The sequence below is a fragment of the Astatotilapia calliptera genome, chromosome 7 (assembly GCF_900246225.1).
Source record: "Astatotilapia calliptera chromosome 7, fAstCal1.2, whole genome shotgun sequence".
NCBI lineage: Eukaryota > Metazoa > Chordata > Actinopteri > Cichliformes > Cichlidae > Astatotilapia > Astatotilapia calliptera.
In genome coordinates, this window is record NC_039308.1 from 40752481 (window position 1) to 40773434 (window position 20954).

The 20954-nt window shown below is 38.8% G+C and overlaps 1 protein-coding gene and 1 long non-coding RNA gene across 3 annotated transcripts in view; both read left to right on the top strand.

Annotated features, from left to right (window-relative positions):
* The window catches only part of LOC113026231 (metabotropic glutamate receptor 8-like), a 154547-nt gene that overhangs the window by 20077 nt on the left and 113516 nt on the right, over positions 1–20954 (top strand). The gene's annotated exons all lie outside the window — the stretch shown is intronic.
* LOC113026234 (uncharacterized) lies at positions 15435–19793 on the top strand. The gene is made up of 2 exons (XR_003272896.1): positions 15435–16226; positions 19692–19793. It is a non-coding gene; the product is annotated as an uncharacterized LOC113026234 (long non-coding RNA).

Genomic DNA, 20954 nt, shown 5'->3' on the forward strand with positions numbered 1-20954 from the left:
CTTAAACTCATGGAAATTGTTTACTGAAGTCAAACATCACGTGACCCTGTACAAGCCATCATCCTTTTCAAACCTCAACTTTCTGGCAATTAGAAAAAAAATGCAGGTGTAAGAAAGGTCTTGTTATCAATAATATCATTTTACAGATTACTTGGGGACAAACAGAAACACAACTATGAAACATTTTATTGTGACTTTATTTTTTAGTGGTCCTTTTTATACAGGTAATGGCCATAATGTGTTTATATGGTAAAGAATTTTGGGCTTAATTTTAGATAGGATATTACTAACACACAGCAGTAAGTGATAATCGGTCATTTCAATAATAAGTCATCCATAGATTGTGCTGATCTCGTTCCTTCTCTCCAGAGGATGAACCTTTTGATGACTTTACAGCCTTTCTTCTTTTTCAACCTTTTACTCCTGAGGTTAAATATGACACTTTTATTTCCTCCATCAGTAAAAAATATTAATATTTCCAGTCTCGATTGCAAAGAGATTTGCTTTTAATAAAAGCATTTTTCTTCCTCTTCAGACACTTCACTGAGGATATAAGGGGTGAGATATTCCATCTAAAACTGTGAAATCCTCTAAGTCCATTTGCATAATATTTGCGCATCCTTTTCACACTGTAACACACAGCGTGAGCACAGTCTTGTGTTCAGGACACTCTGCTGCTACATTCCTTCATGCTGCTGCGTTATATTTCCATCTCTGCTGTCTGCGTGGGAGGAACTCAACCATGGTGTCTGTGTTTTGAATCTGCTGCAGGTTTAGCCAAAAACACAAAATAAAAAAGGAATCAGGTGGGAAAATACCAGAAAGAGCAATGAAAACAGAAGGAACCTTCTATTTGGCGCGATATGGCAGCCTCGCCTCTGTCAGTCTGCCGCAGGGCAGCTGTGGCTACAATCGTAGCCTGCCTCCACCAGTGTGTGAATGTGAGAGTGAATGAATAGTGGCATTGTAAAGCGCTTTGGGTGCCTTGAAAAGCGCTATATAAATGCAATCCATTATTATTATTATTATTATTATTATTTGAACAGTCAGACGAAGAAGAAGATCTGAGCCTCCAGTGTCATGACTGGATATCCAGTTCACAGAAAATGCTCATCAGTCTCCCAGCACTACGACAGCATTGTAATATCAAATGTAAACAAACCACCAAATCCATTCCAGTGCTGATAAAAGTAATTATCAGGAGATTCATCGCATCTGGATCCAGTGGTGTTCAGAAGCTGACTACTATAGATTGTTGGGTTGTAACAGTATTGATATTTATCCTGAGCTACAAGATTTTTGTCATGGTTCCTGTTATGTTAAATTTGATGTTTTCACTGATGACATATTTTTTGTACATATTCTAAATGCATTTACGAACAACCTTCAGTTTACTTGTGAGTTTAGCAAGGATAAAATACATTTACTCAATATGTGGGTCGTTTTAAATAATGGGGCACTTTCTACTGCTACTTTCTAATATACTGTTGTTGGTCAATAGCATGCATACTAAAACATTTAAGAAGGGTACACCTAAAAGCCAGTTGAGGACATTGTATCAACCAAGAGAAGAATTTATAGCAAAAGCAGTAGATTTCTTTTAGTAGATTAGAGAAGTCACTTAGTGACTTGGTGACCTTGCCCTTGTAACTTTACAGATTGACACTAGGGGTGGGTTTTGATAATCGATTTATCGATTAAAATCTATTCTGGCTTGGATAACGTGATATCGATTCATTAAAATCCTGAATCGATTTTTTAATATAAATTTTTTTTACCCAAAATGCCAAAATCACAGGTTAAACCTCACAAAATTTTGAAAACCACCAAACAGCTAAAACAGCTTTAAATGAGAGCAGGTACACGGATTCTGCACAAAGATGTAAACACAAAGCGCGACCCACCGACTGAACAAATTTAAACTTTTTAAAATTATGCAAAACGCTTAGCTGTGTCTCTAATAAAACCGCTGTAACTTCAGAGGTAATGTTCATATGTTGATTAATGGTTTTCTTTCATTTTTGATGTACTGCAGAATATTTTTATAAAATCCCAGGCCAGGAAAATCACCTTCATGTTTTTCTGTGTTTTATCCCCAGCTACTTTGACACAAAGGCATCTGCTGTGATGCTCACACCTTTGATAAAGTCTTGCGAGTGTCAGCTTCCTTTTTATAGATACAAAAATATGTAAATGTACCGATCTGAATTACAATATTTCTGACTGTCTGAGGCAAAATTTCCCAGATTCGAATTGAATTGAATTGAATTGAATTGAATTGAAGCGAATCATGGATCAAATCGATTCAGGACCTTGTGAATCGGAATCGAATCGATTCTAGAAATCAGTGACGATACCCAGCCCTATTTGACACCTGTCAATCAGGAGGAAATAATAATCATACAGGACTGTGATTGGGACAGAATCTTTGGATTGGTGTGTTTACATGAAGCATTTTCATTCCAATCAGATTTTTAAACTGGTTACTTGTCATACACCTCTCCAACGTAAGCAGCAGTTCTGTGGCTAGAGACCTCTAGCTTTGTCTTATCTGACCAAAGGGCACACTTTCAACATGCATAGTCTTTCTCCAGGTTTTCCCTAGTATACTTCAATCTGGCTAGAAGACTCCTGCATAAGTGAAGTTTTTCTTGCTCTTCAACCACAGTCCATTCCTGTGCAGGGTTTAAGTGATTGTCTTCTTTGAGACTGCAATTCCAGACTTGGCTAAGTCATTCATTAGTTTGTTGACAGTTATCTTGGGTCTTTACACACAACTCGCACTAGTTTTTGGTTCAGTGTTTCTAATATTAACAAGGGTGACACAGCTAATTATTAGGTTTGGGTGGGGTGGGGGTCATTGCTTTTTCACATAAGGTGACGTCGGAAGCTTAAACTACCTAATTTGTTTGATGAGCTGAAATATGAAAGTGTGACAGATGCGCAAAAAATGGTATTATCCTATCCTTACCTAACGACCATTTCTGGGTTCATTTCACACTCTGCCTCTTCAAAATGTGAAATGGACATGTTGGACTGGCACGTCTCCTACATGTTTTGCTGTGATATTGGGCTGGTATGTCCCTTTATCTTCTGTTGGTTGCTTTGATGACTTGTCAAGGCGTTTGAAACATCTCAAAATGTTTTTTTTGAATATGACTATGAGTTTACTGTACTCACACGGCCTCTGCATAGAGCCAATTGTGATATGGTGGAATGGGAGGTTTGCATCATTGATGCATGTGCAAATGCACGATGCTATCATGTCAATATGGGCTGAAATCTAGGAGGATTTTTTTCAGGACTTTATTGGAAATATGTAAAATGAAGAATTAAAGCACCTTTGAAGGCAAAGGGGATCCAAACCTTTTCGGCAAGTTGTACCAAATACAGTACCAGTGAGAGTATTTCTATGGTAAACATTCTTATGAAGTGACACAACCATCTTGACCTGAACTGAATACTGGCTAAAAACCAAGAGTAGGTGGCACTGGAGGTTTAACAATTTGTTAATGACATCGTTGAATATCTAACAGTGTGACCTCTTAGTGGCACCATCACACAAGATCATCTCTTAATAATGTCCTAAAACTGTGAATGTGAGGGTGAAATCACTCCTGCCTCTATAAAAATGAATGCACACTGAAGGTGTCCTGTGGCTATTCTGTCGTGATTACCTAATCACTCTATTGTTTGAAAACAAATGAAGCTGTGAGAGGAAAGAAATATAGGAGAGGGTGGACAGAAGTGAATTGCAGGGAGAATTTGCTCATTGTAGTAGCAATTTATTAGTGTTTAGTTGATAATCACAACCTCATTATGCTGTCTGAAGCTGCCATTCTCTCTTTTTGTCTTTGTGTTAATAAAGCTTTTCATAACTTATTTTTATGGTTTCAATTTGTAATTCATCCAGTTTTAATGAAACAATTTTTAAACTGTCAGACTTTAACCAGACAGATATACTGTGTATCATGCAAGGTAATACATGGAGATATTCTCATCCCAGTTATATTGGTCAAAACAAAAGCTGCACAATGTGAACACTAAAAAAAGAGGTAAAAGTACCAGAAAATGTTGCAATTAATATCAATAATCAATCAATCAATCAATCAATCAATAAAAGCCTTCACAATAACAAAAGGTTTGTAAAAGTCTCCACTTAAAATTTAATTTGTCAGTAAATTTAAATGAGTTTTTATCTTATTATTGAACTCAAGTTTGCTAATAAAGACAATGTCAATTTTTCACTTTCTGTGGAAGTCTGCAAAGTGATTATTTTTAGTTTTGCACAGTTATATCAACATTGTGTTCCTCAGACCTTTACCATCTCTGTGTAAACGTATTGCACTTTCTCTTGTTTTTCTCAGCCTTTCTCAAATGTATAAAAAGGCCATTATTCTTCCACTGGGTACCAATCTTAGCCATTTAGGAATAAAACAGCCCCGAGTAGGGTGGGGTTAATGCTCGAAAATCTCAAGCTGCTGTTGGTGGTCAGTATGACCTGCAGAGATCATCTATGATCAGCTGAACCGGAATAATGGTCAGAGGTCTGCTGGTTTTAAGAAAAGACTCATATTCAAGCACACAGACTACAGACTTCATCTTTGATTCAGAGCCACATCATTTCAGAATGATAGTTGAGCAAAGTGGTGTGATGGTGTTTGGGGAAATTAAATTAGTAAGTCATGTTGACTTCACACAATTACAACCTGCAGGTGTGAAACTCCAATTTAGAGGGCTGTTCGGTAAATTGACATAACTTCAACACAGATGCAGAATAAGATGAACTATTGTTTGTAGTTGGATAATACATCACGTAAGCCACTTCTTTCTTATAGTCATTTCTTCCTGTTCAGTGAAATTATGGTTAAGCTTTTTAATTTTAATAAAATGGTGAAATTGTCTTTATTGAAAAGTGCAATGCTTTCTGCCAATACACTTGAATTGGCTCATTTGTGACTTTGAATGAAACTAACTGATGTAGAAAATACTAAAATTTACAGTATACACACCCAACGTGCACCCTCTGTTTTTTTTTCTTAAGTTGTACTCAGCAGGACAAAATAAAAACAAAAATCCCCTGTCCAAAGATAATGCAACAGAATGGCTGAATAAGAAAATAGCCAAGATGTTTCAGTGAAACTGAAATGAAACAACATTGTAATTTCCACAATGGTGTGAGAGGCTGCACAAGTCATACAGAAGACGACTGAAGTTACTTGGTTATTGTCGATAAAAGTGGTTCTACAAGCCAGTGTATTACATCATGTTATACTGTACATATGCGGTTTTATTTAAATAGAACCTAGTAAAGACCAGATATTTTTATGACTTCAAACATAAAATCTTAGAATTTAAAGAGGGTGAGCTGTTTTTTTCACAACAGAGGTTTTTAATTTAGCCAATTAATAATAATAATAATAATAATAATAATGATGATGATAATAATGATGATGATAATAATAATGATGATAATAATAATAATAATAATATTGATAATGATAATAATAATAATATTGATAATAATAATAATAATAATGATCAGCTAGTCCCAGATAGCTGAGTCACATTTCATTTTATTTTATTTTTTTCTTGATGGGGAAAAATAATAATGGAGAAAAATCAGCATAATAAAATAGTCATTCTATGCAGACCTGTTTCCTACCAACAGTCTATGCTGTAGATAGAAACCAATTTTGGTAAAAGGCAGAACGTGACAGGATGCTTCAGGAAGGACTGGGAAAAACTGGGAACCTATCATGTGATAATATTGCATCACTGCCTAGCTGGCTGTGTGAACTGAAGCATTACTAAAAGATAGAGGGAAAGTTCGCAGCTCTTGAATGGTGGATGGGAGCCCTACAGGCAACTGCTTACGCAACAGGAATAAGTGTGACTCCTCTTCTGTCTCCTCAAATTGTTATTTTAGATTTGGATCAAGACATGCTCAAGGAAGTGAAACCCCCTACAGTGAGTCACAACTGCAACTGGTTTGTTGACCACTGACCCACTCTTTATCATTCTCTCAACACTTTATTACTGCTTAGAGACAATCTAACCCAGTGTAAGTGAAGTGTGATGTCATTTGAAGTTTTGACTTATTGGTCATTTGATCTTAAATGAAATGACCCATAAGCTTGACCATCTGATTTGAATAAAAAAAATTGTGGTCCAGATTTTGAACATATAAAACGAGTGTTTCAATGAGAGCTTCATATATCAAAGAAATGAAAACTTTTCAAGATATAATTTTTTGAAAAATGGTCTGTCAACCCACACATCTTTTGCATATTGAAATGGTTTGCTGTGTCTCCCACTGTCAAGAGGACATTCCAGGATTCAGACAGCGTTACTCTAGGAGGCCTGGAAACCTCTAGAAAGTCTTTAATTCTTCAGCAGAACTAGTATCTGCAGCTTTATGTGACAAAGTAACCTACAAAATAACCTCCAGCAGGTGGTCTGAATGTGTTTGACCAAACAATCAGAAACAAACTTCATGAGGGTGGCCTCTGAAGGTTGTAAAACAGCTAACTGATCATTTGCAGAGCAATGTCCTTTTTAAGTAGTATCAGTTGAGTATTAAAGGTACAGCATAGCACAAGTTTCAGTCATGCAGGGATTAAAATAAGTATTGAACATGTCACCAGTTTTCCAAGTAAATATATTTCTAAAGGTGCTATTACAGTCAAATTCTCACCAGATGACAACAACCACACTCATTCATCTTCATCAACCTGGTAGATGTTAGCAGATTTTTTGTCAAGAATATCTCTTTTCTATTTATCTATTTTCCATTCATCCTTCCTTCAATTATATGAAGCGTGCCAGTATCATATGCTGAAAAAATGAAAAATTACTGATAGATTTCAGCTTGTGTCATGCCTTCTCGTGCCTTTTTGCACTTCCTTTTCTTTATGTCTTCAATTACTTTTTCCCTATGTCATTTTTCATTATGACACATACCATATCAGAAAAAGTTGATTCTGTTCATATGGACATAGCATTTTTAGTGGGAGAAACATTTCGTCACTCATCCAAGTGACTGAAAACTGAAGAATTCAGGATTGAGTGATGAAACATCTCTCCCATTGAAAAGGCTTCATCAAGATGAACAGAATCAACTTTTTGGAATTTCCTTACCTGGATGATTGTGCATGCGTCAAGACACATAACATAATTTATGGATATGGTTTGATTGAAAGGGTTGTTACAAACATTGAGAATTTCATGTAAGCAGCAGTTGTAGACATATCTGCTTACGAAATCGCTGACTTGTTCAATACTTATTTTACCCGCTGTATCCGTCTAATAAAATCCAGTTTGTTCATGTAAATGGGGAGTCTGCTTCACACACAAAGATTAATAATGGAGTTCGACAGGTTTCTGTGCTAGGACCAGTTCACTTTACATTATAGATGCTTCACCTAGGCAGTATCATTCGATTGCATAGCCTACATTTTCCTTGCTAGAAAGAAAGCCAGATAACAAACACCATTTAGTTAAAGTGCAGGAATGTCTTAACCTGCTAGGACCTGGCGTCCACATATGTGGACATCACATTTTGGGTTATTTAGACCAAAATACTCAATTTTGCTCTACATGGGCCTGATATCCTCTTACACTATACTGCTACTGTTCTATCAAAGTTTTAAACAAATATCCTCATATGTGGCTCTTATTTTTCTTAAAAACAAAAATAAGGTAAAAAAAAAAATAAATCTGGTAATTCATTACATTCATCGGGCCCCAACCAGCCCAAATATCAAAGAGAAATTAAAAATCCATGCCTTGGAAGAGTTCAGGTCTTAGGAGGTTAAAGACATAAAAACCTGGATGATCTCTAATCTCTAATCTTGAATTTAGTTTTATCTGAATTCAAATTAAACTAAATGTACTTGGCTCTATAAATCTTGGAAACAGTGTCTAACCAGATACTTGATCTGGACGGCATTAACTTGGCCTTTAGTAACACTGTTAGGAATCTTGGATTGTATTATTTTAGGGTCTTTACACTACAATAGAAAAAATGCCTTGAGGCAACTGTTGTTGTGATTTGGCAGTATATAAATAAAACTGAATTGAGTTGAATTTGCCTGAGGGCCCGACATCTTTTACTAGGCTCTGTGTTCACTGCCTGGGACAGTGAAGCTCGATTTGCATTTGCCATAGACTAACAGAACAACACTGGCGCACTGTGCTTTTCACAGATGAGAACAAATTTTCCCTGAGCACATGTGACAGGTGTGAATTCATCTGGAGATGCCACAAAAAATGATATCCTGCCTGTAACACAATTCAGCATGAACAGCCTGGGTTCCTGAGAGTATGCAGGCATATCTTGTCCAGATCATATCTGTCCAGATCTGGAAGGAGCCATCATCTGTCGTCTCGTTAGGAGCATGCCAAAAAAAAACTATTGAGTTTTTTCCATTTTTAATTGCTATAATAAAATTTTAGCTAAATGGACTAGCATGGTATATCATTTATTCATTTTGATTTTTAGAGTTTATTTGAATACAACCGTCTGTAGGCTGATAATTTTCCTTTCCATCAAATAACATGGCATCCTTTCTAACACATTACTCAGTTCAGCATAAGTATCCAGGATGTGTTTTTTCTTGCCATTGAGATGCGTGTTTTCAAAGTGTTCCTTTAATTCTTTTAGCAGTGTAAGTTGAGTCAAAAAAAGGAACATGCAACTATTTCAAGTCTTAGCCTGGGCATTTACATGTAGTTTGACTTTGAAATTGCTAAAATGCCTTCCAGTTAATTATTTCTTACTCTGGAGGTTTTCATTCAGCCTTATTTCCCCACTCCAGCACTTATTTGCCTTTCTCACTCCCCTCCTGTCCATCTCAGAGAATTTCAATTAACATGACTCTTTTACCTCTCCTGTTGGAATTGAACATGCATTGTCTATAGACCTTCTGAATGTCAATGCAGCTGCAACTCATTCATAACCACCAACCAATCTATCGCCAATCTTTTCACTTCACCTTATAGATCTGCGCTGCAGGAGTGTATATGTTTCCAGTCTGTTGAGATATTGCTACACTGGATTCTATCACTGACATGTTTCTGTGTTGCCGGAAGTAATAAAACAAAGCAGCTCTGTCAATGTTGTATTTCCAAGGTTTTCCTAGGTTCCTAGGCACTTATCATTTTCCAGCTCGGCTGCAGGGGTTGCAAAGTGAATGTGGTGAATTTTCTACCTACTGAATGAACTGCAGTCACTCCTGGAAAATACAGTTGTCCCTTTCAATAGTGATACTACCTCCACTACGCTGTACCCTGTAATTATATACTTTAAAAATAAAGTTTAGTAATTTTAGTCATGTTGTAGATCAATCAGAGAAAGTTATATTTTCTGACATTTATTGACTGAAGATAGTGTATTTTCATCTGTTTAGATTCTATCTTAAAGTTTCATGTTTTTCTCAATCAAACTTCTTTAAACTATGTCCTTCAGGCGTCCACCCACTCAGCAGATGTTTTTTTTTTGGGAAGAGTCCGTGTGTTTTTCCATTGGATTTCTATAACTAAGTGATGATGAATACATTATTTGCTTAAAAACTATTATTTGCCTTGAAAAACCCTTGGCTTTGATGCTCTCCTTTAAGTGCTCTGAGTCACACAGAAGATGTGAATGTGTGTTTGACTTAAACACACATTCACATGCTACTAATCTTTTTTTTCCCTCAATATCTGAAGTGCTCAGATGCTCCTGTGCAGCTGTTTTTTGTGGCGATTGGTAATTTGTCATTCACTTTGCTACCTGATTTATCAGATAAGCTCAAGGGTTTGGTTCCACCCTCCCCATCACCACGGACACGTTTTAAAATGCATTGGTGATGCATGGCAAGTGTTGAGTCAGGGTTGGAAGTGACACTGATGAGATCAAACAGTAACAAGACATTTATTGGAACGCCGAGGGTTTTTATGCTTGAATAAGTCGGTCAAACGGGGAGGGATGGGCTGTCATCTTGGGAGACTCTGTCATAAATGGAGGAGCCATCTTCTTATTCTGTCTTTGTACACACTTCATGCTTCATTTGTGTTTCTGACACACTCCCATGCTCGTCTCTTCCTCTCTGCTGTTCGGCCGTCATGTCTGAATGTGTTAGTAGCTCTAACTGCTGTGGGAGAGGCTTTCCCTAGTCCGCTCAGTGTTGCCAGTTGTACCTCAGCTATGGAACAGGAATGAGATTTTTTTTGATTAACTGAGTAATTAATATGTCTAGAACATATCATAATTTATAGAAACATCCTAATTCAAGTTTCTAAAAGGCCTAGTTGATGTCTTAAAATGTCTCTCTGGCTAAATATAATTTGTTTACGATGATATGAAACCAAGAGAAGAAGCAAATCTTCTCCCAGCTATTAAGTTACATCACGTTACATACATTAATTTTGATCAGCAACTTTTGTAGTTGGTTTTTAGCTCTTTTGGGTACTTTTTAAAAATATGTTTTATTTTACAGGACACTATACCGTATAGAGGCACTTTGTGTAGTCCCCTTATTTCCCAAGGGGTTGCCACAGTAAAGGGATCTTCATGTTTGCATTAGCACAACTTTCAAGTTTAACTCTTTGTAGTCATTGCACAGTTTTATTTTATACAATAGTACAAAAAATGTTAGTATTGTCCCACATCGGTGATGACGACAGACAAAGCACAATAAATCAATGCCACTTATACAAAATAAAATACATACAATATGTGAAGAAGATAAAATATCCAGTATGTTCAGAGATGAAATGCACAGTACGTGCAGGTAAGAAAATGTTTGTGCAAAAATAACATCAGGTATCAGCATTGACTAAGGCTATAGCCCTGCTGTAAAAGCTTTTCTGGGCCATGTTAATAACCTTTTGTAATGCGTTTGTGTGTGCCGTGGTGCAGCTCGAGAACCACGTAGAAATGCAATACGTCAGCACACTCTCAATTTAGCAGCGGAAGAAGATGGTCAGCAGCTCCCTCTTCAGGTTGATCCCCCTAAGGCTCCTCAGAAAGTGGAGACACTGCTAGGCCTTCACAACCTCAAGAGGTGTTTTGTTAGATACTCCTCCTTGGAAAAAACATCCCTCTTATCCAAGCTTTGGACCAGTGCTTGAGAAGTACACTAGCTCATTACCCCTTGAGGCTGAGTTTTTGCCTCCTTCTAGAATCAAGCCAAAGAATGGATTTTTCATAAAAGAGGCAAATGTGGCACCACACAGGCACTAAGGAGGGCCACTAAGATAAGAAGCCACTAAGGTATAATGTCCTAATTACATTCAATTTAAATATAGAGTAAGATAAAACATGACTATAATTCTGTAAATCAGGTAAGGAGACATTGTTAAAGAAGTACCCTACATCCCTTTATAATGTATTTAAAGCATCAGAAGGGGATGTGTCCTCTGCAAGAATATGAACGAACATCGATTAGCTGACCACATAAAGGTAGACGACAAAATAAACTGTGGTAGGGTGGTTTTTGGCTTTTGGGGCAGTGTCAGGAGAGGCTGACTAGCACAGCCATCATCTAGTAAAACTAAATGATCGGATCATGATCATCAATGATCATCAGAAGGCCTAGCATACATTTTCCCTGCTATGCAGATGACACACAGCTTTAACTGTCCATGAAGCCAGACAACACACACCAGAAGTCTTACTATGGATGGCATTACTTTGGTCTCTAGTAACACTGTGAGGAACCTTGGAGTCATTTTTGACCAGGACATGTCCTTCAATGCACATATTAAACAAATATGCAGGACTGCTTTCTTCATTCTGTCTCAGAATGATGCTGAATGTAATTCATGCATTTATTACTTCTAGGCTTCTAAGATATTATTATCAGGATGTCCTAAAAACTCTCTGAAAAGCCTTCAGTTGAGCCAAATTGTTGCAGCAAGAGTCCTGACAGGGACTAGAAAGAGAGAGCATATTTCTCCTATATCGGCTTCTCTTCATTCGCTCCCTGTTAAATCCAGAATTGAATTTAAAATCCTGCTCCTGACACATACAAGGTCTTGAATAATTAGGCCCCATCTTATCTTAATGATGGATATCGTACCATATCACCCATTAGAGAACTTCGTTTGCAGATTGCGGGTTTACTTGTGGTTCATTTAAAATATTTAATATTTAAAAGTAGAATGGGAGACAGAGCCTTCAGCTTTCTGGTTTCTGTGGAAACAGCTTCCAGTGTGGATTCAGGAGACAGACACCCTCTCTATTTTTACGATTAGAAACTTTCCTTTTTGCTAAAGCATATAGTTAGGGCTGGATTGCGTGACCTTGAATCCTCCCTTAGCTTCGTGGCAGATTCTCCCGTATTCATCCCCTATCTAGACATTTAGTTGTATTAATTTGCTCGTTTTTTTAGCACCACAGATAGCAGATCACTTCAGTCTGTTTTTATGACAAAATGCTGACTACATAAATACAGTTTATGGTCATTCATTCTGACCTTCTTCGTCATTCCATCATATCTTGATGTTAGCTGGTGGCAGGTTTGAGGCACAAGTCCCTGCTGTTTTCTTTCAGATGAAATGGGCCTCTTCCTGTGTGGGAGCTTCAAGAAATAGTGAGCATGTGTTAACACCTAAATCTGAAGTGAACAGCTGCAAGTTTGAATGCGCTACAGGACGTCAGGACTTATGTGCCTTTACTAAATATTCCACTTTTGTTAAATTCCAAACCTGAACTGATACCCCCTCCTCCTCCACCCAATCCCCCCCAACCCGCCACTTCACTGTCTGAGTTTCTGACTTATTTCAAATGCTTGTGGAGAGGAAACACAATGTGCTTTGACGACAGAGACAAAACCTTTAACCTCCTAGGACCTGGCGTCCACATATGTGGACATCACATTTTGGGTTATTTAGACCAAAATACTTAACCTTTCTCTACAGGGGCCTAATATCCACTTACGAGGACACTATACTGCTACTGTTCTATCGAAATTTTAAATGAATATCCTCATATGTGGCTCTCATTTTTCTTAGAAACAAAATTTAGGTAAAAAAAATAAAATCTGGTAATTCTTTGTTTTTACATTCATCAGGTCCCAATCAGACTAAATATGTCATGGTCCTGAGTCTGCCGACTGAGTGTTTTGTGTTTCTTTATGCTTTTGTTTATTCTGAGTATGTATTCTGTTATGATTTGCCATTTGTTAGGTTTCTGTTCTGTGCCTGCCCTGGTCCCACTGTGTTCTGTCTGTCTATGGTGTCACACTGTCTGCTTGTGAATCTGTCTGTTTAGTTCAGTGTCTTGTCTGGTTGTGTCTGAGTTTCCTGTTTTATTCTGAAGGTCCCCCTCTCATGTGAGTGTGTTCAGGTTACGTTTCCCCTGTCCCGTCAGCTCTGATTTCTCCCAGGTGTGTTGCCCTCCTGTCTCTCATCCCCTGATTACTGGTGTGTGTATTTAAGCCCTGTGTGTTCTCCTGTCTGTTGCTGGTTTGTCTGTGTTCCATGGTGTTCAGTTCCTCTGTCTGCGGCAACGCGCCCCGTTTCTTGTGCTCTCAGGTTTGTTGTTTAGTTTTCCCAGTTTAGGTTTCTCCAGTCGTTTGTCATTCCTCACTGCCTGTTCTGTCACTGCCACTTCTGTAAATAAACGTCACTCTCATCACCAGTCAACTGCCTGCATTTTGGGTCCTTTTCCTCCTTCACCACAGGGCTCACCCCGGCAGCCGTGACAAAATATCAAAGAGAAATTAATAATGCATGCCATAGAAGAGTTCGGGTCTTAGGAGGTTAACTGTATTTTTTTCAAGCAACCAAACAATTCACTACACACCCCACTGTGCTTCTAGCTTTCAGCTAAAGCTCTCTCTCTCTCACTCCCTCTTGCTCCGTGTGTGTAGAAAAGGCTATTACCAAGCCAGTTCCATCTGTGATGGTTTAATCACTATGTTTATTCACCCTTTTTGCCCCAGATTCCATTTTCACATTCCTAATGTTAATATTGTTCTCTCTATATCTCTGCCAGTTTTTTATGTCAGAAGTCACAATTCGCACCGAGAGGATTAACTGGACAATGTCTCAGTGTTTACACTGATGTGAAACATTAATCTTCATTTTTGCGGGAATACTTGGAGCATAAAGATAATATGCTATAATAATAAAGATAGTTCTTGAAGAACATGCAGTCTTTACGGGGTTATCTGGAATTTTCAAGGTTATGAAATTATTTGATATCTATTTTAAAAAACCTAAGGAGTCATGAAAGACGTAGTTTTTGAACGGTTCTGCATTCAGGAAAAGAACCGTGAAAAATCATGCCATAATACAATTTATGTTGTGTTGTTCAACTTAGATCTGTATGTTTGTGTTGACCATTTATAGTAAGCGAAATCTTTTATCATTGATCCGTTCTGTCTCACCAGCAAAGACTATGCTACTTTTGCTTCATGCTTTATGTGGGATAAAATCCTGTGTCTCTCCCCCTCTTTTTATCAGTAACAGTGACTGTGCAGAAGGACTAATGAGATCTGCACCTACCAGCTCTGCTGTTCCATCAGTATTATAAAAGAGAGCACATTAGTTAAAAACAAAACAAGATAGCGAAACAGTAATAATAATATTTGGTCTTTTATCGACGTTTTATTAAGTGTGCCTATGCCAAAAGGCACACTTATTACTATTGCTCGGATTTATTATTATTATTTGAAATTTTGGACCGTAATTCGCCCCACAGTTTTGAGACAAGGTTCACATATGTTATATCATTTTGTGTGGCTGGAGCTGGAATGAGTTGCTATGACTTTTGGTGTTTATTACTTCTATAGTTTTTTAAATATGAATATTTTAATGCAAGTTTTTGCCCATTGAAATGAATGGGAAGCAAAGTGAAACTTAGCAAAGTGAAACTTAACTTCAAATGTAAGTGAAACTTAATTTGTGGTGTGTTGGCTCACTCTAGTGCAGTGGTTCTTAACCTGGGTTCGATCGAACCCTAGGGGTTCGGTGAGTCGGTCTCAGGGGTTCGGCAGAGCCTTCGCCATGACATGCATGGCTCATTTTGTGCACCAGTAAAAAAATCACATTTTATTTTTCACTAAAGAGGGGTTCAGTGAATGCGCATATGAAGCTGGTGGGGTTCGGTACCTCCAACAAGGTTAAGAACCACTGCTCTAGTGGTATGTCCCCGTATTTGGATTACCATAATGATGACAATATCAACGGCGCGCACAGCGTCGGTGCTTTCAGGAACCATTGGAATTCTTAAGGTTGCGCGAAGCATTGAATAGTTACGGTAATGGCAAGGGTGTATGCTTGGTGGGAAACTGCATATCCTACAAATTCATAGCACGCCTCTACCCAGTCAAACAATGGCGGCTGCCACTTGGTTTAATATATTCCTCTTATTCGTGTTTCTAGGTCACAAAGTAAACTTTTAAGATATTTTCAGGCGAGAATGTAGGTGTGTAAACGTCAAATATCTGCTCGTTTTGTCAAGACATCCCATATTGGCAACAGATTTTTCACGATGTTGGCTAGCTAGCCGGCTAGCGCCGCTTCACTCAAAAGCACCCAGGCTTGGCGTCTCTAACTCCTTTCATCCCCGATCGCTCTGCAAACAGTCTTTGTCTTAGCTGGACTTTTTTTTTCATTTATATGGGCCGATGATGCTGGTCGATGAGAAAAAACTAACTGAGTTGTTTGGTGGTGGCTAATGCGGAGCTAGCTAGCCACCGGTATGTGTCTCTTTCCCCTCGTATGTGGGGAAAGAAACATGCGAGGCGGCCGCTGATCGACCGGTTTTCAGGCGAGAATGTAGGTGTGTAAACTTCAAATATCTGCTCGTTTTATCAAGGAGTCCCATATTTTATCAAGAAGTCCCATATCTCTCACGATGTTACTGCTAGCGCCGCATGGCAGCTAGCCGGCTAGCTGGCTAGCGCGGCTTGTGTGACACCCAGGCCGGGCTGGCTCACACATAGGCCGGCTCACGCTCTCGTTCCACCCCCTAGTCTTTCTTAATGACTCTTGGTTGGCTGCTGGATTTATTTTTCATTTATATGGGCTGGTGATTCATGTATTCATTTTAGTAACGGTAAGAACAGTGAAAGGTGGTGGATTGTCCAGATGCTGTTCGATGTGGAAAAAATAACTCGGTTGTTTGGTGGTGGCTAACGCGGAGCTACAACGGAGGGCAGCGGTTCTCTGTCTGGTTTCACCCCCCTCACCCTCACGCCGCCGGTACGAGTGTCCGGTGAACTGAATGTCAGGTAAGATGTTATGTATATTTTCGTTGTGCTGACTTTTTACAATCAGTTACACTGGTCGTGTCCAAATTCATGGGCTGCATCCTCCTGAGGAGGTCGGGTAGGCCGGAAGTAAACTGCCGTGAAATTGGACAGTCTAGCCTTCAGATTAGCATCGCCGCTGTCTCGGTGGAGTTTTATAAACTCAGCCGTCAGCTTCTTGATATCTAAAATATAACAGGACACTGGCGTAAATTCTCGACTGTCTCATACTTCTGTTTAATCAGGTTTCTGTTTGACGTTTAGTCAGCTGTGTAAAAACCAAGGAGGAGGGGGATTAATAAAGTTTTATTTTATCTAATCTAATCTAATAGCTTTAATCTCAGCCAAACCGATTTACTCACGAACAAACAAAACACTGAAAAAAGCCCAACAATAACATTTATAGGTTGTCTAAGTGAATTATATATTACACTTAACCCGAGTAGCGAAAGTCCGCGATGATCTGAAAATGATGAGCCGGGAGTTGTGCCGTTCTCGGCCGCATCAGTAACCCTCGAGCTCCCGGCTAGCTGTCGAGCTGGTGGGTAGCAGACGTCTCCGAAAACATTGAAGCACTTTGGCAAATATGCGATATCTTGATAAACCGAGCAGATATTTGATGTTTACACAGCTACTTTCTTGCCTGAAAATATGTTAAAAGTTTATTTTGTGACCCAGAAAGATTAGTAAGAGTAATTTTAAAACTTAGTAGCAGCCGCCATTGCTGGAAACTGGAGTTTGAAACTGGAGGCAGGGGGCTCCGGTCCATTCGCACCAGAACCTCTCGCCATAAGAACAGTTTCTTCCCCTCTGCTGTTGGACACATGAACAATAACCTTATGACTGTTCCCACCCCTAACACATGACCCTACGCTGTGTTGACTGCATCATTCCATGTTTGGCACTGATCACCACCTGCACTCATGTGTATATATCATGTATATACCTATCTATTTAGCACTTTTAATTTTTAACTTTTAATTCTTATTCTTATTTTCATGTCTATTTAAGCATAATTTATGACAGTATGTCTGCACTGAAGCACCGCAGCAATTTCTTAATGTTGTAAACCTGCCCAACATTTGGCAATAAAACCCTTTCTGATTCTGATTTGGCTGGGCCGCGCTATGAGTTCTGGGATATGGTGGGCCACGAAGGACACACCCGACCCATCCTTCAAATTCGGGGAAAAGGAGGACGCATTTGTCGGCTGCATTCAGGTGCAGTCTACGAATTTGAACAGCCTTCGGCGCGTTGCTGTGACGTAATCGGTCTACAAATGTGGCCTCAGGAGGATGCAGCCCATGAATTTGGACATGACCAATAAGTCGTACAGCTGGGTGGGTGCTGTGTTACTGATGGTGAACTTTATTGTATTCATAAGGTTAGTTATTGGGTTGCCAACCGCCCCGTGCAAACGGAATCGTCCCGCATTCAGAGAAAATATTACACGTTTCGTATTGAGCTGAAAAGGAACACAGTTTGTCCCGTACTTCAGGTAGAATGGAAGAAGACACAAAGCTGGATTTATTCAGAACACTGTGTAAAAATAACAAAAAACAAAAAGTGAATGCAAAAGTGCATAAATATTTATTTTACGTGTTTGATGTGTGTGGCAGGGCGTGGTCTGCAGTGCCGCTGCAGGGGAGGTGGACCCATCTCAGCGGCATCTGCAATCACGCCTCTCAGGCGTAAAGTCTGTGCTCTCTCTTCTGTTTTTTTTTTTTGTTTGTTTTGTTTTTGTTTTTTTGGGTATGTGTCGGGCTGTAAGATGAAAGCTACAGCCGGCTGTGTGGGTACAGCAACTATGTGTGAAAAGTGGTCCATAACGTAATGCTTCAAAGCGTGTTCATGCAAACATTGTCGGGTCTGCTTATGAACCTCTGCGCACAGCGTCTGCAAATCGGGGCTGTACGAAGTCACCCCATCTTTACACAAAACTGTAAGCTGTCATCTGTGAGGTGCGAGCGGTGTTTGGTTTTACCATAGTTCATGGTGGAGAATGGCTGCTCTGCTGAGTTTTGCTCTCTGTAGCCGTTTGAATGGCAAACTACACTGATTAGTGGCGGCATAGGCACACTTAAAATTTCTTCAGAAATTTTCGCTTTCTAGTTTTTATTTTATTCTTGTGCTTTTGTTGAGCTTACAGGTCAGAGGGTAGAGAGATTTGTCTAAAGCATTGAAGTTGAAGGTGCTGTAAGAAAACCGCTATAATATATAACAATAGATTTCCTCAAGCTAGTTGTCAAGCTCAGTTTTGTTGTGTTCCTGTTGTGTTGTTGTGTAACACAAAGACATTTTCAATCAATTCTTCTATTTTTCTAGACCTCCTTTTATAGAAGTAGAATTAAAAAGCTGGCTTATTTTTAATGCTGAATGTGTCACTGGTCACACAGCTATGTGTGTAATGGACTAAGTTACTCCACACATGCATCCTGATGTTCCCAGCTGCAGGCTTCAGATGGGATGCTGGGTCAACACAAAGATGTGTTGCATTAGTTCTCTCAAAGCCTTAGGATAATGATGTCACAGCATGCCGTTGCTAACATTGTTGATTCAGATTATCATCAAATGTTTCTTCAGATTCATCTCCTCACCTCTCGCCACAGCAGCCCAGTGTAGCCATGACGTTTTTGGGTTAAGCTGTGGGAGGGCGGTGCTCACTGCCTGCCATAGGATGTGATCCCTACTGACACGTGTGTGGTGACACACAGCCAATGTTCAACCATCAAACTGAGCTACAGTATATGACTGGACAAAACTGCTTACTGCTTTCACTTGACAACAGTTTGCAGCTTTTTTGTATCTGAAAACATCAAATTTCAGGAGTCAGACAGACATATTTGAAATGAAACCAATAGTCAGCAGTAAAGTAAACAAAAACTGCAAAGTCCTTTATCCAAACCAAATACACAGAAAATCTTCAAGTTTATTTTTTTGTTCTCTTGGATAGAAAACTCAGTAGTTTTGTGTTTGGAAGTGAAAACAAACAATTTGAAGATGTCATGTTGGCCAAGAAAAATCACTGACCATACTTTAAATAGTCTAGAAATCCTTTGAGAAACTGGTCCCCACAAGTGATAAAAATCTTATGTCCTGTATAACTAATAATAACGGGTTTCTGTACTAATCAGACCCAGTTTTCCTGACACGCTTTTCTTTTCTTACTTGTCAATTTGTCTTTACAAAAAGAACTTTTGTCAAGTTTCTTACGAGAATGTGAAGAGTGAGGAGTGAGAACTTGTAGCAATCAAGCTAGCTGTTATCTCTTCTTTTTATGAAAATATTGGTGATGAGAATTAACTCCTGATATGTTTTTTGTCACATCATCTTCTGCAGCCTTTTCCTTAGCACTGATACAGTACTTGTTGGTCCTGACAGCTTCTTAGTACTGATTAGTATACCAACCCTGACTCCCCAGCTCACCCTGTCCGTTTCCATCCTCAGGGCAAATCCTCCTGCATCACTCCAGATCAGCGGAAAACCTGCTTCCTGTCATCACACTGTTATTGTCAGGGAGAAATAAACTGAAAGTACAAACAGCTCATATTCATGGTGTTGTTGTTTGTTTGTTTTTTAAATCATGCTGATATGATAAAAAGAAAACAATGCTCCTGTCAAATGTCAAATGGAGCAGTAAATATTGCTGTAGCTGGCTTAAATCTTGATATTTACTTATTCATTTTAAAGGGACAGTGCATATTAATGAGCATATGCAAATGTCCATGGCAGGTCAGAAAAAAACTATGAATAAGAAAATACACATCATGAGACAATGTAGAACAATTTAATCCAGACAGCAAATAAATCTAATTACAACATCAACTCCCTCAAGTAAAACAGTAGTGTATATAAGATATCATAGAGTAGAGAAACACTCTAAAATTGAGTCAGTTGAAATGAATGATTTTATATATGTTAATAACATGATTCTTAAGTACATGGAAATATGTCAAAAGACACGATTTCTATAAATTTATGGAAAGGTTTGCTGAATAAATGACTAAAACAGAAATGCCTTGTTTCAGAGCCAACAGCAATAGAATATGATAGAATAGAATAGCCCTTTATTGTCATTGTACATTTACAACAAAATCATGGGTTCTCCACGCTAACTCTGCAGGAATAAAATATAAATAGTAAGACAGCAGGAATAAATAACAAACAGAAGAAATATATACAGTTAGGAGGAATATATACAAAACAAGAGAAAGGCACACATTGGAGCGCAAAGTGCTTGGAAGCAGTGCAAAAGGATTTGGTCTCAGTCCATGTGTCTGAGTGATGAGAGTTACTTAGACCATGGCCCAGATTGGTGAGGTGTGGGGGAATAATGATTGTTAAGAGTCTGAATGGTCTAGGGGAAGAAGCTGTTTGTGAGTCTGGAGGTGTGGGACCTGATTGACCTGAGGCGTTGACCACAGGGCAGTAGATCAAACAGGTGGTAGGCGGGGTGCAAGGTGTCACCTGTGATGGCCCTGGTTTCCCTGAGACAGGAGGAGCTGGTAATAGTGTCCAGGGGTGACAGATTGCAGCCAATAATTTTTTGGTCTGTGTTAATTACCCTCTGCGCAGCCTTCCTCAGTAGTGGCCCTTGTGATCAACTTACATGGGGCTGAAATGAAAAACACCTCAAAAATCAAAGTTAAAAAATGAGGGCAGAATAGTCTATTTTCCCAAAATTTCATAGCAGTAACTCAAAATGGTTTT